At 40.4% G+C, this 14,092-nt stretch overlaps 1 long non-coding RNA gene across 1 annotated transcript in view; it reads left to right on the top strand.

Moving 5' to 3' along the window:
* The window catches only part of LOC133633566 (uncharacterized), a 37,375-nt gene that overhangs the window by 481 nt on the left and 22,802 nt on the right, over window positions 1-14,092 (top strand). The window lies entirely within an intron of this gene.

Here is a 14,092-nt window from a genome sequence, read left to right as displayed (position 1 = left end):
AACACTTAATATAATTAAACCGTTAATACAGTTCAACTACTTTTTTCCGCACATCCTTTGATAATTATTTTGCTTTCTACAAAACTCCATCAATGTCAGTATTACTAGATGCAGGGGTCTGTCAAGAGTCCAAAAATGTATTGCTCTTTTATGTAAACAAACTCAAGTAAACAGTTCACAGGTGAGAATGATTAGCTTACATAGCCATTTAAACCCATTGGTGTCAATTTGTGTGTGTGTGTGTGTGTTATCATGTCAAAACCTCCAGGATATGTCAACTTTTGATTAGGGTCAAATGAGCAGTATGATTTTGAAAGAGCAAACGCAATTGTTGGCTAATAAATGTCTTCGCCAAACCACTAAGAAGGCGAGGGAAAAAAAGTTTTTTTTTAAAATTTATTTTTATTTTATAATTTTTTAAATTAATCAATCCAACAAAATAATACACATTAATACAATTCCAATTCCAAAACCAAACCCGGCCCAGCAACATTCAGAATAGCAATCAACAGAGCAATTGAGAGGTCATATTTTCGGTTAATTTAATAGTCAAAACAAGGAAAAAAAAGTTCTTGGAACGTCTCTCAATGGATTTTCGAATTAATTCAGGTAGGTATTCTCAGGGCATTCAATCGATCGCAACGTAATGTTTGAGTTCTATTATTTTAAGGAGTGCGAAGGCTGTCTCTCTCGCCAAACAGGGGCAATGGATGCAGTGGGAAGGAGTGGAGAGGAGAAAGATAAGCTGGAAGGAGCTATGGCAGATGGAAGCAAGTAAAATCAGCTTTATCATCAGAGCAACGTATGATGTGCTCCCGTCACCAAAGAATCTCCATCAGTGGTATGGCGAGGATCCAATCTGTGCCCTCTGCCCAACTCCAGCAACCCTCAGACACATCATGACAGGATGTAAGACGAGCCTCACGCAGGGGAGATACACCTGGCGACACAACCAGGTCCTCAAGAGCTTGGCATCAGCCCTGGAGAGCATGCGTGGTGCCGTCAACTCCTTGCCACCAAGAGTATCCAATCCCATGAAGACAACAATGTTTGTCCGAGAGGGCGGGAAAACACCCAAACAGCTTTCCACCAAACCAGAAGCAGGACACCTAAACAGGGCCCGCGACTGGAAGATGCTGGCAGACATCGGCAAACAGCTGGTTTTCCCACCTGAGATTGCTTCTACCAACCTCAGGCCAGACTTGGTGCTCTGGTCCCTTTCGGTGAAGACTGCTTACGTCATAGAGCTCACAGTCCCATGGGAGAACTCTGTGGAGGAGGCCTATGAACGTAAGAAGCTGCGCTACTCAGAGCTAGCAGAAGAAGCGAGGCAGCGTGGCTGGAACACCAAAGTCTATCCAGTTGAAGTGGGATGCAGAGGATTTGTGGCGTCGTCTACCATCAGACTGCTGAGGGAACTCGGCAGCCACGGTCAGGCTCTGCGGAGGACCATCAGAGCAGTCTCAGAGGCAGCCGAAAGAAGCAGCCAGTGGATTTGGCTCAAGCGGAAGGACCCCGGTTGGGCCCCAAAAACAGCAGTATAACAGGGTGAATTTCAGGAACAGTTGAGCACGGGACACAAGCTGAGGACTGATCATCCTTCGGCGGGCCACCTTTGTGGAGGATGTATAGTGTTTGAAGGCCGAAACACCCAATGATGCAAGGGCACACTACTGAAGATGTGTCGCTTGTCCAATTGTCCTGGAATTTAACCCTGACCAAGTCTCATATCCCATACAACTCACAAGAACACCCCACCCCCCACACCCCCATGTTGTCTGTCTACCACTCTCAACAACAAGGACATCTCGAGTGAGTACTCTCCACATTTGGCACAAGGGACTGTTCAACATCTCGTCCTGTGTTTTTTGATTCAGACTAGATCTGACCAGTCTAAGTCTATGAACATGAACTAATGAAGCCTGCTCAGATGAGAGGCGAAACACCTAAGACAAACTGAACAATACAGTTGTGATCGATTGAAGGCACTGAGAATCTTTGATAATCATATTTCCTGAGAAATGGCCAAGAAACCACAAATTCTGCCAGGGTATGTAAACTATAGAGCATAACTGTCTACTAGGGTTGTACGGTATACCGGTACCAATAAAGTACCGCAGTACTAGGGATGTAACGGTAAACGGTATAATGATAAACCGCGGTAACATTTCAGACGGTTAGTAATACTAATTACATTTTTAATTACCAAAAATCTGTCATTTATTAAAGCATTTTAGGCAACACCACTTACTTCCTAGAAACTGAGTCACAGCAGCGCTGGCGCATGTGCACTAACAAAAAAGCAACTACACAGACTTTGCTCCGTAGAGTTCCTCTCGGACTAAACGGAGCCGAGCGCTTCATTTAACTTGTTTTCCCCTCGCTTCATTTCCGTGGGGTCTCGGTGTGCGGTCAAGAGCGCACTGCTGCTATTAGATGACTACAGGTGTGGGAAATATTGGAGAAGTTAAGTTAAAGTTAAAGTACCGATGATTGTCACACACACACTAGGTGTGGTAAAATTTGTCCTCTGCATTTGACCCATCCCCTTGATAACCCCCTGGGAGGTGAGGGGAGCAGTGGGCAGCAGCAGTGCCGTGCCCGGGAATCATTTTTGGTGATTTAACCCCCAATTCCAACCCTTGATGCTGAGTGGAGGTAATGGGTCCCATTTTTATAGTCTTTGGTATGACTCGGCCGGGGTTTGAACTCACAACCTACCGATCTCAGGGCGGACACTCTAACCACTAGGCCACTGAGTAGGTGTGAGAAAAACACATTTGTCCCACGCTAAAAGTATAACATGGAGGAGATATCGCTTTCATTTTCATAATACAGCGTCCTGCTGTGACTGAGAGTTAATGACATGAGTAAACATGAAGCATGCAATGTGTAGGGAACGTTGCTACAACTTGTTTATAAAGTCTTCCTGTTTGTTTACTGGGATGCTCACTCGTCCTTTATTTAGCTGCTAACTTTTTCAGTGTTCCAATAACATAAATACTAACTCAAATGTTTTGTCATCTTTTAGAAGTGAATGCAGGCCATGAAGTTTGTGTATTAGATGTGAGAGGTATCACTCGTGTTTATTTTTGTTGGCTAAACTGTTGCACTAAATCTAAGACTTTATCTTCATTAGCCAAACTTCCATGTGTTTTATATTCATATCAAAAAGTAAACACCATTGTTTTATATGTTAATTTCACAAAGTTACTTAAAAAAACATTCATGTGATGCTGTTTTAATGTTGTATGGTTAATTCCTAAATGACATATTTCTGCTCAAACCCATAATGGATCTGTCCCAATACAGCGTGTACATGTTCATGAAAATGTGCATAACTTAAAAAAATACTTCTCTATTAAATGTAAAAACAGAGATAAAAGCATCATGTAATGTGAAAAGGCAGACTATATGTAATATATACAATTGTTAATTGTTCTTTGAGTGAAACAAGAAAAGCCTGATGTGTTTAATGCCTTTTATTTTTTGTTTTAATCTTCTAAAATTGTTCTTTGAGTGCAATAATAACCATGTTTATTGTATTGTAAAATGAAGCCAAAAAGAAAACAATTTTGTGGTCCCGTTTATTTTGAAAAAAATCGAAATACATTTTGGTACCGGTATCGGGACAACCCTACTGTCTACATACAACCACACAAGTTGTTATTAAGTTGTACTAAAGATCATATAATGTGTCAATTATTATTGATTTATTTTTTATTTATTAAATGATGTTATTAAATCAACATAAAAATTACAAGATACACTTACAGTTAGTGCACCGACCCTCCCTTCCCACCTCCCTCCACCCCCATTCACACAAAAGGGTTATTTCTAGGGGTGTGGGAAAAAATCGATTCGAATTCGAATCGTGATTCTCAAGTTGAGCGATTCAGAATCGATTCTCATTTTTGAAAAATCGATTTTAATTTATTTATTTTTTAATTTAATTGTATTTATTTATTTATTTATTTTTTTAGTTAATCAATCCAACAAAACAATATACAGCAATACCATAACAATGCAATCCAATTCCAAAACCAAACCCGACCCAGCAACACTCAGAACTGCAATAAACAGATCAATTGAGAGGAGACACAAACACGACACAGAACAAACCAAAAGTAGTGAAACAAAAATGAATATTATCAACAACAGTATCAATATTAGTTACAATTTCAACAAAGCAGTGATTAAAAATCCCTCATTGACATTATCATTAGACATTTATAAAAAAAAAAGAAAGAACAATAGTGTCACAGTGGCTTACACTTGCATCGCATCTCATAAGCTTGACAACACACTGTGTCCAATATTTTCACAAAGATGAAATAAGTCATATTTTTGGTTCATTTAATAGTTAAAACAAATTTACATTATTGCAATCAGTTGATAAAACATTGTCCTTTACAATTATAAAAGCTTTTTACAAAAATCTACTACTCTGCTTGCATGTCAGCAGACTGGGGTAGATCCTGCTGAAATCCTATGTATTGAATGAATAGGGAATCGTTTTGAATCGGGAAAAAAATCGTTTTTGAATCGAGAATCGTGTTGAATTGAAAAAAAAAAAAAATCGATTTTGAATCAAATCGTGACCCCAAGAATCGATATTGAATCGAATCGTGGGACACCCAAAGATTCACAGCCCTAGTTGTTTCCTTCTGTTATTAATATTCTGGTTCCTACAATGTATATCAATGCAGTCTGCAAGGGATAGAGTCAGTGAAGCACACATGATTGTGTGTGCTGCTGGTCCACTAATAGTACTAACCTTTATCAGTTAATTTTACTCATTTTCATTAAATACACATTTCTATGTAATTGTTTTTCCATCCATCCATCTTCAACCGCTTATCCGGAATCGGGTCGCGGGGACAACAGCTCCAGCAGAGACCCCCAGACTTCCCTCTCCAGAGCAACATTAGTGACTTCCTCCTGGGGAATCCCGAAGCGTTCCCAGGCCAGAGAGGAGATATAATCCCCCCATTTGGTCCTTGGCCTGCCGCGGGGCCTCCTCCCAGTGGGACATGCAACGAGGACCTCCCTAGGGAGACGCTCGTGAGGCATCCGCACGAGATGCCCGAACCACCTGAGCTGGCTCCTTTCCAAGCGAAGGAGCAGCGGCTCTACTCCGAGTCTCTCTCGGGTGAGTGAACTTCTCACCCTATCTCTAAGGGAGATGCCAGCCACCCTTCTGAGAAAACTCATTTCGGCCGCTTGTATCCCCGATCTTATTCTTTCGGTCATGACCCACACTTCATGACCATAGGTGAGAGTAGGGATGTAGATAGCTCGGTAGACCGAGAGCTTTGCCTTCTGGCTCAGCTCTCGTTTCGTCACAACAGTGCGGCAGAGAGACTGCAATACTGCCCCAGCTGCTCCGATTCTCCGGCTGATTTCCTTCTCCATCTTTCCCTCACTCGTGAACAAGACCCCGAGATACTTAAACTCCCCCACCTGGGACAGAGTCTCGTCCCCTACCCGGACTGCACAAACCATCGGTTTCCTGCTGAGAACCATGGCCTCAGATTTGGAAATGCTGATCCTCATTCCAGCCGCCGAACACTCGGTTGCGAACCGATCCAGTGAGAGCTGAAGGTCACGAACCGAAGGTGCCATCAGGACCACATCATCTGCAAACAGCAGTGACGCAACCCTTAGCCCCCCGAGACGTATACCCTCTCCGCCATGGCCACGACTCCGCCTAGAAATCCTGTCCATGAAAATCACAAACAGGATAGGTGACAGAGCGCAGCCCTGGCGGAGACCAATCCCAACTGGAAACGGATCCGACTTACATCCAAGCACCCGGACACAACTCTCGCTTTGGTTGTACAGAGATTGGATGGCCCTCAGCAGGGTTCCCCTCACTCCGTACTCCCTCAGCACCTCCCACAAGATCTCCCGGGGGACCCGGTCATACGCCTTCTCCAAATCCACAAAGCACATGTAGACTGGATAGGCATACTCCCAGGCCTTCTCCAGGATTCCCGCAAGAGTAAAGAGTTGGTCAGGTTTTCCACGACCAGGACGGAATCCACATTGCTCCTCTTGAATCTAAGGTTCGACTATCGGCCGGACCCTCCTTTCCAGTACCTTGGCGTAAACTTTCCCAGGGAGGCTGAGTAGTGTGATACCCCTGTAATTAGCACACACCCTCTGGTCCCCCTTTTTGAAAAGGGGAACCACCACCCCAGTCTGCCACTCCCGCGGCACTGTCCCAGACTTCCACGCAATGTTGAAAAGGCGTATCAACCAAGACAGCCCATCAACACCCAGAGCCTTCAGCATTTCTGGACGGATCTCGTCAACCCCCGGAGCTTTGCCACTGTGGAGTTGTCTAACTACCTCAGTGACTTCACTCCGAGAGATCGACGTCGATCCCCCATCATCCTCAGGCCCTGCTCCTATCAGGGAGGGTGTGTCTGATGTATTTGGGTTCAGGAGTTCCTCAAAGTGCTCTTTCCAACGCCCTACGACTTCCTCACTTGAAGTCAGCAAAGTCCCATCCTTGCCGTACACAGCTTGGATGGTTCCCTGCTTCCCCCTCCTGAGGTGCCGTATGGTCTTCCAGAACAGCTTTGGTGCCGCCCGATAGTCCTTCTCCATGGATTCCCCGAACCGCTCCCACACCCTCTGCTTAGCCTCGTCCACAGCCACGGCCGCTGCCCTTCGGGCCCGTCGGTACCTTGCAACTGCCTCCGGAGTCCCCCGGGATAACATACCCCGGTAGGACTCCTTCTTCAGTCGGACGGCTTCCCTGACCACCACTGTCCACCAGGGTGTTCGGGGTTACCGCCCCTTGAGGCACCTAAGACCTTCTGGCCACAGCTCGCAGCTGCAGCTTTAGCAATAGAGGCTTTGAACACTGCCCATTCCTGTTCAATGTCCCCAACCTCCACAGGTTTTTGTTTTTATTTTATTTTATTTTATTTTTTGTTCAAGAAAATGTTTTTATTTTATTTTTATTTTTAAAAAAAATAAAGGACATTATCCTCCCCAGACCAGGTTGTGAATGAAATTTGATTGTATAAAGGGTTCTTAAAACCAGGTCCAGTCCAGATTATGTCCATGTCGGGCTCAGCAACACACACTCTCATTTATGTACACTCAAATTAGGGAACACAACCACAGATTGCATGTAATCTATAAACAAAATTACATTTTCAAAATAAGTTATTGTGTGATTTCAGTTAGAATTGCTCCATTGTAAGCTGACTTTAGACCGCATTTATTTAATATTTAGAATGCATAAAAAAAAAGTTAATAATCATCATGTCTCTCATAATGATTGTGAACGATAGGCAAAATTCCCCCAAAAAGTGCAGTTCCCCTTGAAGCTACGCAGCTTCACTACATGTAGCTCGTTACTGCCCAATACTGTTTGCAAGGTTTCCATTTGGACATGATTGTTGGAATATTAAAAAATATTCTTAATCTTCTCTTTAGTAGTGTAGTGTGTGTGTGCGTGATGTGGTGTGTGTACCTGTTAGAGCGTGTGAACCTGTTAGAGCGTGTGAGTGCACCTCTGCATGTGAATGAGTGTGTAAGTGTGGGGGAGTGAGAGAGTGAAGACGGCATATGGACAGTGCCCTCCCTTCCTGTTGGGAGGGGAACGTAGTGGCTGTCAGTGAACTGCAGCTTGACCTGCGACCTCATAGGATCACACGTACACAAAGAAAGAGAGCAACACACACACACACACACACACACACACACACACACACACACACACACACACACACACACACACACACACACACACACACACACACACACACACACACACACACACACACACACACAAGTATAAAGCCAGTTACCTACACATGTACACCCAGCCAGTCAGCCAGCTAGCTCTACTGAGAAACTGTCCCAGAGAGCGAAAGGAGCGAGAGTGACACCCAGCAAAGCAGACGCAATTGTTTTCTCAGGCTGCGTGAATGAATGTGGAATTCCCTCAGATTCTTTTAAACCCACGTGTCGCACAGCAGGGAAAGTGACACACGCACACACACACACACACACACAGCAGACTTCTCTTCCTGTCCGGATCATCTTTTCCAACTCACTTAAAACAGCTGTGAAGTCCTTGTAACGCTTCAGTAACTCAAAGTAATCCTGAGGGTCTTCTTTTGACCACATCTCCTCTTAACTTAAGTACCCTTTTTATAAAGCATACATTTATAACCAACAGTAGATTAAAGCCATTGAGGCAACAATACTACTTAAATACAACCTGCAGAGGTGCTGTTGATTCATTAGCAGTTTGCAGTCTAAAGAAGAAAACAACATGAGGCACATTAGACGGCACAGACCTCTACCACAGTGTTTTTCAACCTTTTTTGAGCCAAGGCACATTTTTTTCATTGAAAAAATGTGGAGGCACACCGCCAGCAGAAATCATTAAAAGATTAAACTCGGCAGTTCATATTGACAGTAAAAAGTTGTTCTCGCAAGTGTTGGATAAAGTTAAAGTACCAATGATTGTCACACACACACTATGTGTGGCGAAATTATTCTCTACATTTGACCCATGTCATGTCTGTGATTATGTTTTGTTTTAGTAATGTTCGGATTTGGTTTTGGACTTTTTGTGCACTTTTATTTGACACCTTAGCAACCATTAGTTTCACCTGGTTCACATTGTCATGTCACGCACCTGTTCACGGTTAGAGTCACGCACCTGTTTTCACTGATCATGTCACTATATAAGCTTTTCTGTTTCTGTTGTTCGTCCTGGCGACATCACATTCACTCCTGCCACTCTGTTCACGCTCATGATCCATGCTGTTCTTTTTCATGTCCTGTTCTGGTTCCAAGTAAGTTTTCTTTATTCAAGCCTTAGTTTGCAAGTTTGTTTTATGTCCTAGTTCTGCCTTTGTGCTAGTGTTTTGTTTTCATAGTCGTTTTGTACCTCCACTGTGAGCGCCTTTTGTTTGTACTTTTTTTGAGTTAGAATTAAAAATGTATTTAAATTCACGTCTTGCACGCGCCAACTTTCCATTGCCTTCTGGGAGAACAAACCACGCCATAGACCCAGTCCTGACAGTATGTCGCCAGCAGAAACATTATCCCGCAAGAAAGTTGGACAGTTTGGATGAGGCTTCTTGGGAGGTGCTGCGCGCCATGGAGACCGAGACGCTGCGCTTTTCCCCCAGGGAGCGCAGGGGGATGATGTGGGGGAATGGAGGCAAGCTGGTGCCGATCGGCGCGTCGCCAAGGACGAGGAAAGACTTCCGCGAGCCAGCAGGACACGCCGCTCCCACAAGCCCCTCTCCCTCCGGGCGGAAGCAAGCAGCAGCCAGCCCGGCTTCGCCCTGATGACGTCACAGACCAGGATTTTTTTTTCAATACTTTTTCTTTTGATCACTCACCTCCAGCAAAAGATTGTAAAAACATGATAAGACATTATCAGGACATGTTTTTACAAATTAGATACTGTCAATCACAGTCACCCAGTTTTCATGCCCCGCCCCCCAAGACTCAAACCCCGCCCCCGTCACAAAATTTTTATTTTTATCCACCCACAAAAGCCCAGGTGGGGGGGAAGGAAAGACATTTTGGACAATTTAGAGGGGAGGATTTAGGGGGGATGTCCGATAATGGCTTTTTGCCGATATCCGATATTCCGATATTGTCCAACTCTTAATTACCGATACCGTTATCAACCGATACCGATATATACAGTCGTGGAATTAACACATTATTATGCCTATGGTGAAGATAAGGTCCTTTTTTAAAAAAATAATAAAATAAGATGAAGTGAAGTGAATTACATTTATATAGCGCTTTTTCTCAAGTGACTCAAAGCGCTTTACATAGTGAAACCCAATATCTAAGTTACATTCAAACCAGTGTGGGTGGCACTGGGAGCAGGTGGGTAAAGTGTCTTGCCCAAGGACACAACGGCAGTGACTAGGATGGCGGAAGCGGGGATCGAACCTGCAACCCTCAAGTTGCTGGCACGGCCGCTCTACCAACCGAGCTATACCGCCCCGAGATAAATAGATAAAGATAAATAAATTAAAAACATTTTCTTGAATAAAAAAGAAAGTAAAACAATATAAAAACAGTTACATAGAAACTAGTAATTAATGAAAATGAGTAACATTAACTGTTAAAGGTTAGTACTATTAGTGGACCAGCAGCACGCACAATCATGTGTGCTTATGGACTGTATCCCTTGCAGACTGTATTGATATATATTGATATATTATGTAGGAACCATAATATTAATAACAGAAAAAAACAACCCTTTTGTGTGAATGAGTGTAAATGAGTGTAAATGGGGGAGGGAGGTTTTTTGGGTTGGTGCACTAATTGTAAGTGTATCTTCTGTTTTTTATGTTGATTTAATAAAAAAAACAAAAAAAACAAAACAAAACGATACCGATAATAAAAAAAACGATACCGATAATTTCCGATATTACATTTTGAAGCATTTATCGGCCAATAATATCGGCAGGCCGATATTATCGGCAGGCCGATATTATCGGACATCTCTACTCACGACCTACCGATATCAGGGCGGACACTCTAACCACTAGGCCACTGAGAATTCAAACCATGACCAAGCATGCATCACTATAGCTCTTGTCTCAAAGTACTGTCATGACCTGTCACATCACAGCGTGACTTATTTGGAGTGTTTTGTTGTCTTCCTATGTGTAGTGTTTTAGTTCTTGTCTTGCGCTCCTATTTTGGTGGCTTTTCCTGTTTTGTTGGTATTTTCCTGTAGCAGTTTCATGTCTTCCTTGAGCGCTATTCCCCGCACCTGTTTTGTTTTAGCAATCAAGGCTATTTAAGTTGTCACTATCTTTCTTTGCGGGGACATTGTTGATTGTCATGTCATGTTCAGATGTACTTTGTGGACACTGTCTGCTCCACACGCTGTAAGTCTTTGCTGTCGTCCAGCATTCTGTTTTTGTTTACTTTGCAACCAGTTCAGTTTTAGTTTCGCTTTGCATAGCCATCCCTAAGCTTCAGTGCCTTTTCTTAGCGGCACTCGCCTTTTGTTTATTTTTGGTTTAAGCGTTAGATACCTTTTTACCTGCATGCTGTTGTCTGCATATTGTGATCATGACAAACCATGTTCCCGACATCTACAAAGCAATTAGCTACCGGCTGCCACCTACTGATATGGAAGAGTATTACATGGTTACTCTGCCGCGCTCTAGACAGCACAGACACTCAACAACGGCACATTTGCAGATTATTATTACTGGTTTGCAAAAAATATTTTTAACCCAAATAGGTGAAATTACATAATCTCCCACAGCACCTCAGACTATATCTAACGGCACACTAGTGTGCGCCGCGGCACAGTGGTTGAAAAACACTGCTCTACTAAGACATAACTCCCGCAGGCAGCATTATTCAAGGATTCAAGGAACTGTGTCATACCAGCACACTTGAGACACATGGGATGGCCTGGAATTTAGTACCGGAGGTTGATATTGGTTAGTCATTGCTACTTAGACTTTGAGAAACTTTAATGATCCGCAAGGGAAATTGTTGGACACAGTACCTCAAATAGAAAAGGAAGGAAAAGGACAATTAAACGCTCACAAGGGCACAAAAAAAAGGGTGAAAACAATAAAGTGTAGCCTTACAATACAAGAAAGAATGACAGGGAATTCCTCAGGGGGGAAACTAAAAATTAAAAGTAAAATAAATAGAAAAAAGTATCCTTCATCCACATTTTTATCAACAATCACAACATGTATCCTAACTTGATGGCCTAATTCTATAATAAGTATGACTTCACACACAATTGTCAATATTTACAAAACTTAAAGGAACTGTGGTCTTATGAATATTACAAAAATATTATTCTCAAACTCGTGTATAATCAGGTCAGCTGCATCATGCCTCAATGTTTCTGTATTCTTCACACATTTACACAGAGAAACTTAAAAACTATTTTTTTTGCTACGCCTCTGGCAACGCCGTTGTGAAACGGAGTTACGATGCATGCCTTCATCGTAATTTGTTTATGAGTGCGGCAGAAATACACATAGCCAATTTACAGTGTAGATGTCACAATGACTTGACCTGACTTGTCCCACACATCTACAAGACAAAATTAAATATGATTGGATTTTGTTTCTGACAACATTGTCGTCTTGTTTTCATTCTTTGAGGGAAAAGCGGTAGAAAATGGATGGATGGATGGACACTAGTTTACTGAGGGCTGAGGGGAAGGGTGTGTGTGTCTGTGTGTGCGGGGACTTGCAGGACCAGACACAGCGGACACAGGGACAGAGATGAGGGAAGATGATAGTAGTCTATCGTGTCTTTTTTTCCAGCTGATTTTTCCGCTATTTCCGATAATTTTGTAATATATATTCATTTTGGGAATATATTAAAATGTACTTTCTCCACTTCAAACATTTTGATTTGAGGGGGCAAGTCTTGCCCCTACATAGCGCTGGCCTCGGTTTTATGCACAATACCAAGTAAGTTATTAACATCAACCTATCCTTTTTGCTAAACTGCCATGAATCCACGCCCCTCGCAGTTAAAGATATGCCCCCCTTCACTTTAAATTTGGGCCGAAAGTCTTAATCTGGGAAAAAAATTTAGCAGTAAAAAATAACATTCTATACACTTATGTGTGTGTATATATACCGGTATATACATTAGGGCTGTGAATCTTTGGGCGTTCCACGATTCGATTCAATATGGATTCTTGGGGTCACGATTTTTTTTTCTTCAATTTAACACGATTCTGGATTCAAAAACAATTTTTTACCGATTTAAAACTATTCTCTATTCATTCAATACATTGGATTTCAGCAGGATCTACCCCAGTCTGCTGACATGCAAGCAGGGTAGTAGATTTTTGTAAAAAGCTTTTATAATTTTAAAGGACAATGTTTTATCAACTGATTGCAATTATGTAAATTTGTTTTAACTATTAAATGAACCAAAAATATGACTTAATTTATCGTTGTGAAAATATTGGACACAGTGTGTTGTCAAGCTTATGAGATGCGATGCAAGTGTAAGCCACTGTGACACTATTGTTCTTTTTTTTAAAATAAATGTCTAATGATAATGTCAATTAGGGATTTTTAATCACTGCTATGTTGAAATTGTAACTAATATTGATACTGTTGTTGATAATATTCATTTTTGTTTCACTACTTCTGGTTTGTTCTGTGTCGTGTTTGTGTCTCCTCTCAATTGCTCTGTTTATTGCAGTTCTGAGTGTTGCTGGGTCGGGTTTGGTTTTGGAATTGGATTGCAGTGTTATGGTATTGCTGTGTATTGTTTTGTTGGAATTTTTAATAAAAAAAATGAAAAAAAAATGAAAAAAAATAGATTTAAAAAAAAAGAATCGATTCTGAATCGCACAACGTGAGAATCGCAATTCGAATTCGAATCGATTTTTTCCCACACCCCTAATATATATATATATATATATATATATATATATATATATATATATATATATATATATATATATATATATATATATATATATATATATATATATATATATATATATATATATATATATATATATATATATATATATATATATGTATATATATATATATATGTATATATATATATATATATGTATATATATATATATATATATGTATATATATATATATATATATATATATATATGTATATATATATATATATATGTATATATATATATATATATATATATATATATATATATATATATGTATATATATATATATATATATATATATATATATGTATATATATATATATATATATATATATATATGTATATATATATATATATATGTATATATATATATATATATATATATATATATATATATATATATATATATATACATATATATATATATATATATATATATATATATGTATATATATATATATATATATATATATATATATATATATATACATATATATATATATATATATATATATATATATATATATATATATATATATATATATATATATATATATATATATATATATATATATATATATATATATATACATATATATATATATGTGAATGTTGTCTGTCTATCTGTGTTGGCCCTGCGATGAGATGGCG

Source organism: Entelurus aequoreus, linkage group LG02, assembly GCF_033978785.1.
Source record: "Entelurus aequoreus isolate RoL-2023_Sb linkage group LG02, RoL_Eaeq_v1.1, whole genome shotgun sequence".
Taxonomy (NCBI): domain Eukaryota; kingdom Metazoa; phylum Chordata; class Actinopteri; order Syngnathiformes; family Syngnathidae; genus Entelurus; species Entelurus aequoreus.
The sequence above is the reverse complement of the archived record's forward strand: the minus strand, read 5'-3'. Positions and strand labels throughout refer to the sequence as shown.